General features: G+C 37.8%; 1 pseudogene; it reads right to left on the reverse strand.

Annotated features, from left to right (window-relative positions):
• Nucleotides 1-5,956: 5,956 nt before the first annotated feature.
• LOC144254007 (large ribosomal subunit protein eL43 pseudogene) lies at nt 5,957-6,570 on the reverse strand (annotated as a pseudogene).
• Between the last annotated feature and the right edge of the window lie 575 nt (nt 6,571-7,145).

Genomic DNA, 7,145 nt, shown 5'->3' on the forward strand with positions numbered 1-7,145 from the left:
AGAACTGTATTGGGACTTATCTCTCCCTTTAAGTTCTGTAGTATTTGTTTTATAAAATTAGGTGCTTTGACATTCAATGCATATATATTTTTTCTATCATTTTATCTTCTTGATTGATTATTCCCTTTATTCATATGTAGTGACCTTCTTTGTCTCTTCTGACCGATTTTAACTTGAAGTCAACTTTGTTGAATATGAGTATAGCTTCTCCTGTTTGCTTTCAAATTCCATTTGATCAGAATATTATTCTCCCTTCTTTCAGTTTTAGTCTGTGTATGTGTTTGAAAGTGAAGTGAGTTTCCTGCAATCAGTAAACAGCTGGGTCTTTTTAAAAATTTTATATAATTATTATTCACTAAGGATTGAATTCAGGGATGAGTCACATCCCCAGCCTTTTTTATTTTGAGACAATGTCTTACTAAGTCATTTAGGCCTTGTTAATTTGCTTAGACTGCCTTTGAACTTGAGATACTCCTTCCTCAGCCTCCCAAATCACTAAGGTTATAGTTGTGTGCCAATGTGCCTGGTCTTGTTTTTAAATGTAATCAGCTATCTGCATTTTAACTGGAGAATTAAGAATATTTACATTTGGGGTTATTATTGAAAGGTATTTATTTGCTCCTGTCATTTTGTTGTTTTTCTTTTGGTTGTTTTGATTATTCTGTTGCTTCCTTTCATTCATCTTAGAGGTTTGATATTTTTCTGTATTAATATGTTTGATTCTTTGCTAATTTGCATTTGTTTATCTATTCTTTTAGATTTATTCTTTTCTGTGCTCTTGACATCATGTTTATCTTTCTTCCTTTTCTGGGTGTAGAATTTCTTCAAGTATCTTCTATAAGGCCAGTTTAAGTGTCATGAATTCTACTTGTTTAAACTTATCATAGAAGGTCTTTATTTCTTCTTCAATTCTGAAGAGTATTATGTTGGGTATAGTAATCTAGGTTGGCAATTATTTTCTTTTACGACTTGAAATACATCAATCTATATTCTCCGTTTTATCCTTTTGATGAGTTCTATGGATTTAGTTATCTACGGTTATGAACTATTGGAGGAGTCATGCTGCTTTATTTTTTCGTGTTCAAAGTTTCTTCTAAGAAAGCTGCTGTGACTCTGGTGGGTTTGCATTTAAATGTGACTTGGTACTCCTGCAGCTCCCCACCCTCCATATTGGGGATTGAATCCAGGGGCACTTTGTCACTGAACTAAATCTCCCACCATTTTTTATTTTTTAAATTTAAAAAATTTTAATGAGATAGGGTCCTGCTAAGCTGCTGAGGATCTTGCTGAGTTGCTCAAGCTGGCCTAGAATTTGTGATCCTCCTTTCTCAGTCTCTGGAGTTACTGGTATTACAGGAATACACCATTTGCCCAGTTTTTAATATTTTTATTATTCTTTCTTTGAATAATAAAATTATAATATAATAATTAAGAATATTTTAATATTATTTCTTTGTTCTGTACTAGTGGCAGTTTACTGTGTTACAGAGAGTTTCTTTACTAGTCATGTCTATTTGGGGTTCTAAATACTTTTAGTACTTAGATGTCCACATCATTCCAAAAATTTGGGAAATTTTCTATTATTATTCACTGAATAGATTTTCTATGCTTTAGCCTTTTCCTCTGCTCCTTCTTCTACACCTATGATTAACATGATTGTTTTCTTCTTAATCACTCCCTTTGTTCTTGTTTGTGTTTTTCATTCTTTCTTTTTTTTTTATTACTGTCAGAATGTGCTACTTCATACATCTTGTCTTCAAGCACTGGTAAATTTTTCTTCTTCATGGATAGCATATTGGTGAAGCATTCAAATGAGTTTTTTACTTGATTTGTTGAGTTTTTTATTTATAAGGTTTGGTTTTTTCATAATCTCTTTTCATTGACCTTTCTTTTTTCGTTTTGCAGTACCGTACCCAATGGTGCTTTTACCACTAGTGGATCTATATTCCCAGCCCTTTTTAATTTTTTGTCTTATGACAAGGTCTTGTGAAATTGTTGAGGCTGGCCTCAAACTTGCCATCCTCCTGACTCAGCCTCCCAAGTCACTGGGATTATAGGTGTGCACCACTGTGCTCAGTTTATTGACTTGTTCTTTAATATACTGCATTTTCTTCCTTAACTTACTCAGCTGTTTATTTGTGTCTTCTTTGAATTCATTGATCACCTTGACAATCAAATTTTTCAATTCCTTTTCCAGCATTTTATCCCTTTGATGAGTTCAATGGATTCAGTTACATGAGAGTTATGAACTTTTGGAGGAGACATGCTGCCTTATTTTTTCATGTTTCTTATGCTTCTGTGTTGAGATTTGTGCATCTGTAGCAATGGATGTCTTTTCCGCTATTATGTGAGGGTCTTCTTAGTGAGTGGGCTTCTTTTGCTAATGTTCCCTGGAATATTGGTTTGTTGTGTAGAGTTGAGTTTAATTCTAGGTGGACTACATACTACAGTTCTCCTGTGGCTTCTTGAATTATGCTTAGTGGATTTTGACTCTCTGTTACCTGTGTCAGAACCTGAGGGACTTGTTTCCTCTGTAGGACTTGCATAAGTGGAGTCTTTTTGCTTGTTCAGGTAGGCACGACAGTGGAGTATATTATGTATACTCTCTGTGCTTATTCTCACAGTCTATAGTTTTGTTAGCATTGTGCTGTCAGATAACTTGGGAGCAACCTATGCTAGGGCTCTTTGGGGACAACCGTTTTGTATTTTTCTCTGTTGTTGCTGAGAGGGGTGATTGTCTGGTTGTGGATCTTTGAACCCCATTTGTACCTACTTGGGTTGAGCCATCAGCTGGGAGCCTTTTTCCTTCCCTATTCTTTAAGCTAAGGTATCCATCAAAGTTTTATGTATGGAGTAAGGTACAGTTTCTCTCAAGTGATTTGGAGATGGAACTCAACATCAAAGCACCCACCAAACATATTCAAAGTGCTGGGTTCAATTTCTAGCACCACTTTGAAAGGAGTCAATAGGCTACCAGTGATGGTAACAACTTCTAAACAAACCAGATATTGATGTATTATAAAAACCTACTTAAGAATGTATACAACATTATTGACCATAGAGATGAGAGAAGCAATAGTAACACAGAATAGACTGAAAAGTTAAATATTGCATTAAAAATTAAAATTAAAATTCCAGTAAAATTGAAAAAGGTAGAAGGGCAGAAAGTCATAAGAAGAAATGAAGAGATAAAGAAATAAAAGGAAATAAGAATGAGATAGTTGAAAAGCGAAAACCCAATTAAAGAATTGAAAAAAATAGATAAAATTATGGAAAAAATAATGGAAACAAAACAACATAGAACAAAAACAAAAACAAATGCAACAAAACAAAACAAAAACCCCAACAAAACCCCAAAAGTATTCTGTCTTGCTAAGATTTTTTAAATGGAAACATTTCTTTCCAGGACCTCCAATTTTACTTTTGAAATTCACCAGGTATTGGGAGTAGGGGGCAGTTTAGTCAGCCATAGCTGCAGTTGGTGTGTTCACTCTCAGCTCCAGGCCAAACGAGGTAGACCAGTCAGGGTAGTTTGTAGGCTGAATTCTGCCCTTCTTGCCCAACCATGTGGGCTGAAGCAAAAATGTCCACAGCAGGTACAACCATTCTTGTACATGGGGGCAGGACACAGCAAGAGTAGGAGCTGCCTGCCAGCCACTGTTTCCTACTGAGTCAGCGGACTGATCCAGTTTGTGCTCCCATGGTTCTGAGACCCTCAGTCAGTGTGTTTGGAGGTGTGGCAAATGTCCTAGCTACCCATGACAGGGCAGGGCAGCATATCCTCCTGAATGAAGAGGAGGGAGCAACTGAGCCAATGGGATCTGTGCTGGGATGGGGAGTAGGAACTAAGAGATCTGCTGGTCCCAGCCCTGTGCGCCCAGCTGGTCTCTCTTCATCACCGAAGCCAAACCACTAATCTTAAATGGAAGCACTTTCCACTTCCTCTCTCTCCAGGACCAAACTTCTCACTGCCTAGACTACTGAATGGATTTGTGTTAGAGTCACTTCCTTGGGACCAAACTCATGTTGGGGTGAGTGCCTGCTCAGCCAGTGAAGAGAACAGGCCATTAAATCTTGGAAGTGTGTGTATATACATATATATGTATATATACATATATATGTATGTACGTGTGTATATATATATGTATGTATGTGTGTGTATATATATATGTATGTATGTGTGTGTGTGTGTGTGTATATATATATATATATATATATATATATATATATATATATATCTCCCAAGCTGTAAGCTCAGGCGATGGGACCCTTCTTAAGATGGCTCCCACCAGGGCATGTATGGATATAGTGGGAAGTGCTGAGAACTCTTCTCTTGCACCAGCTTGCTATGCACCCAGATTTCCTTGTCTGTTCAGCCTGTACATTTGCCAGGTGACAGACTCTGCACTACTGGAGATCATAGGAATGAACTTTCAGCCAGCTGATGGGGAACTTCCTCTCCCCTGTGGAGCTGCCAAGTTAGTGTTGGTGTTCTATTTCTCCATTCACTCTAAAACCCAATATATCTGGGTTTCTTTGGGTCATTAACTCTCTATGGTGGCATTCCAGCACTTTCCTATGACTCCAACTCCACCCACCTCAACCTGCAGCTACACAGTTGTTGGTTCAGATTAGTGCTGAGAGCCTCTATTGGGCCATCTTCCTTCTCTTTACTCCCAAATATTGATGATATTCTTCATTTATTTTTAATGCACAAAATGTGCAAATTCCTTATTGAGGACAGATTTATTTCTTTCTTTTTTCTTTTTTTTTATTGGTTGTTCAAAACATTACAAAGCTCTTGACATATCATATTTCATACATTAGATTCAAGTGGGTTATGAACTCCCATTTTAACCCCAAATACAGATTGCAGAATCACATTGGTTACACATCCACATTTTTACATAATGCCATATTAGTGACTGTTGTATTCTGCTACCTTTCCTATCCTCAACTATCCCCCCTCCCGTCCCCTCCCATCTTCTCTCTCTACCCCATCTACTGAAATTCATTTCTCTCCTTGTTTATTTTCCCATTCCCCTCACAACCTCTTATATGTAATTTTGTATAACAATGAGGGTTTCCTTCCATTTCCATGCAATTTCCCTTTTCTCTCCCTTTCCCTCTCACCTCATGTCTCTGTTTAATGTTAATCTTTTCCTCCTGCTCTTCCTCCCTGCTCTATTCTTAGTTGCTCTCATTATATCAAAGAAGACATTTGGCATTTGTTTTTTAGGGATTGGCTAGCTTCACTTAGCATAATCTGCTCTAGTGCCATCCATTTCCCTGCAAATTCCATGATTTTGTCATTTTTTAGTGCTTCGTAATACTCCATGGTGTATAAATGCCACATTTTTTTTTTATCCATTCATCTATTGAAGGGCATCTGGGTTGGTTCCACAGTCTAGCTATTGTGAATTGTGCTGCTATGAACATTGATGTGGCAGTATCCCTGTAGTACGCTCTTTTAAGGTCTTCAGGGAATAGTCCGAGAAGGGCAATAGCTGGGTCAAATGGCAGAACTTCACACATGCCTGGCTAGCGCTTTGGCACTAAGCTGCATCCCCAGTGAATCCCTATTATTTCATTTGAGACAGGGCCTCCCAAGCCAACCTGGAACTTGCAATCTTCCTGCCTCAGCCCCTGGAGTATCTATGATCATAGTGTAACATGGAGGGTGAAAGGGGGTACTTTGTTTCACAAATTCAAAGAATGAAACCATGCACACAAAATTTTGAGGTCAAAGAAACAGAATTTATTAGAGTGACAGAAGCAGAGCTCCTGAAGAAGGAGGAGGGTTCCCAAGAGTAGGATGCCAACAGCTGCCTGTTGTCTAGGTTTTTATGGGCTTGCTCTGTCCCTATAGATGATTGTGGGTATAGGATTTAGAAAGGGGGCCAACCAACTCTCTATTTTGCTTTTTTCAACAAACTAGGAGAAAAATTATTTTTTTATGTATATCCTTTGTGTATTTTAGCATATTTTACCTTTAAAACAAATTTTGTACAATATCAATGTATCTCGGAGTAGTTGAACAGTGTTTTAAAAAAACAAAAAAAGCTGAGTATATACTAAGCCATAAGACTTAGTTTCCTGCCATTATCATCTGACTACTGAAGAAAAAAGACCTGAATTACAATAACCCATCTAGCAAAATTTTCCAATTCAAATTAGAAGGGCTTCAATTTACAAATCTTTTGAAAGGGCAATATTAATACAATTCACATCAGAACATCCAGTTAATACAATTAACAAACAAACCACAATTTTGCTATATGGTAGAACTTTCTACTGGTCTTTCAATTCCTTCAGTCTTCTGATTGCAGACTTGACTGTGATGGCAGAAGTGGTGTTGTAGGTCCAGGCATCACCAGCCACTGTTTTCATGCAGGAACCACAGTGCCAGATCCCCACAGCCCGTCTTTTCATCTTGGTTTTGCCACAGAAGGAACATGTGTACTTGGCGTGCTGGCTGCTTTCGATTTTCTTCACCATTTTCCGGAGGGAGGCACCATAGCCGGTCCCATATTTACCGACGATTCCGACTTTCTTAGTGCGTTTACCCATGTCGCCGCGACTTAGGTCCGAGACCGAAGAAGAGAAAAATGATTTTTAAGCCTTAATCAGCGTAAGAGTGGGGGGTGAAGGTCTTTTGGTGCAAGAGAAGTACCTTTTGGGGATGGTTATGTCAGGGGCTGTTAAGGAATTGACCTTGAGGCTAGAAATAGCTGGGGTCATAAGTTTGATTTCCTAATCCACTTTTCCTAATTTTTTTCCTCAAGACCCTTTTCTTAGCTGCCTATGGGAGGTCTATCTTTTTTCTTAATATGAATGTACCACCATGCCTGGTGAGATTTTTTTGTTTTTAAGGAGGAAATAAAAATTTTTACAATTCCACCATCCAGAAAGAACCACTGTTGACATTTTTGTTTATAGGATGTCATCATTGTTATGCCTATATATATAATTTAAATACAAAGGAATAGAACCTTCCTTGGGGAGTTTTGTTTTTGTTTTTTTCTGGGCTGGGCATGAACCTAGGATCTTGCATATGCTAGGTAAGTGCTCTACCACTAAGCTACATCTCCAACAGCACAGAACCATCCCAAACTTGCTTTTTCATTCACATGTATTATATACAT

The sequence above is a fragment of the Urocitellus parryii genome, chromosome 1 (genome assembly GCF_045843805.1).
Source record: "Urocitellus parryii isolate mUroPar1 chromosome 1, mUroPar1.hap1, whole genome shotgun sequence".
Lineage (NCBI taxonomy): Eukaryota > Metazoa > Chordata > Mammalia > Rodentia > Sciuridae > Urocitellus > Urocitellus parryii.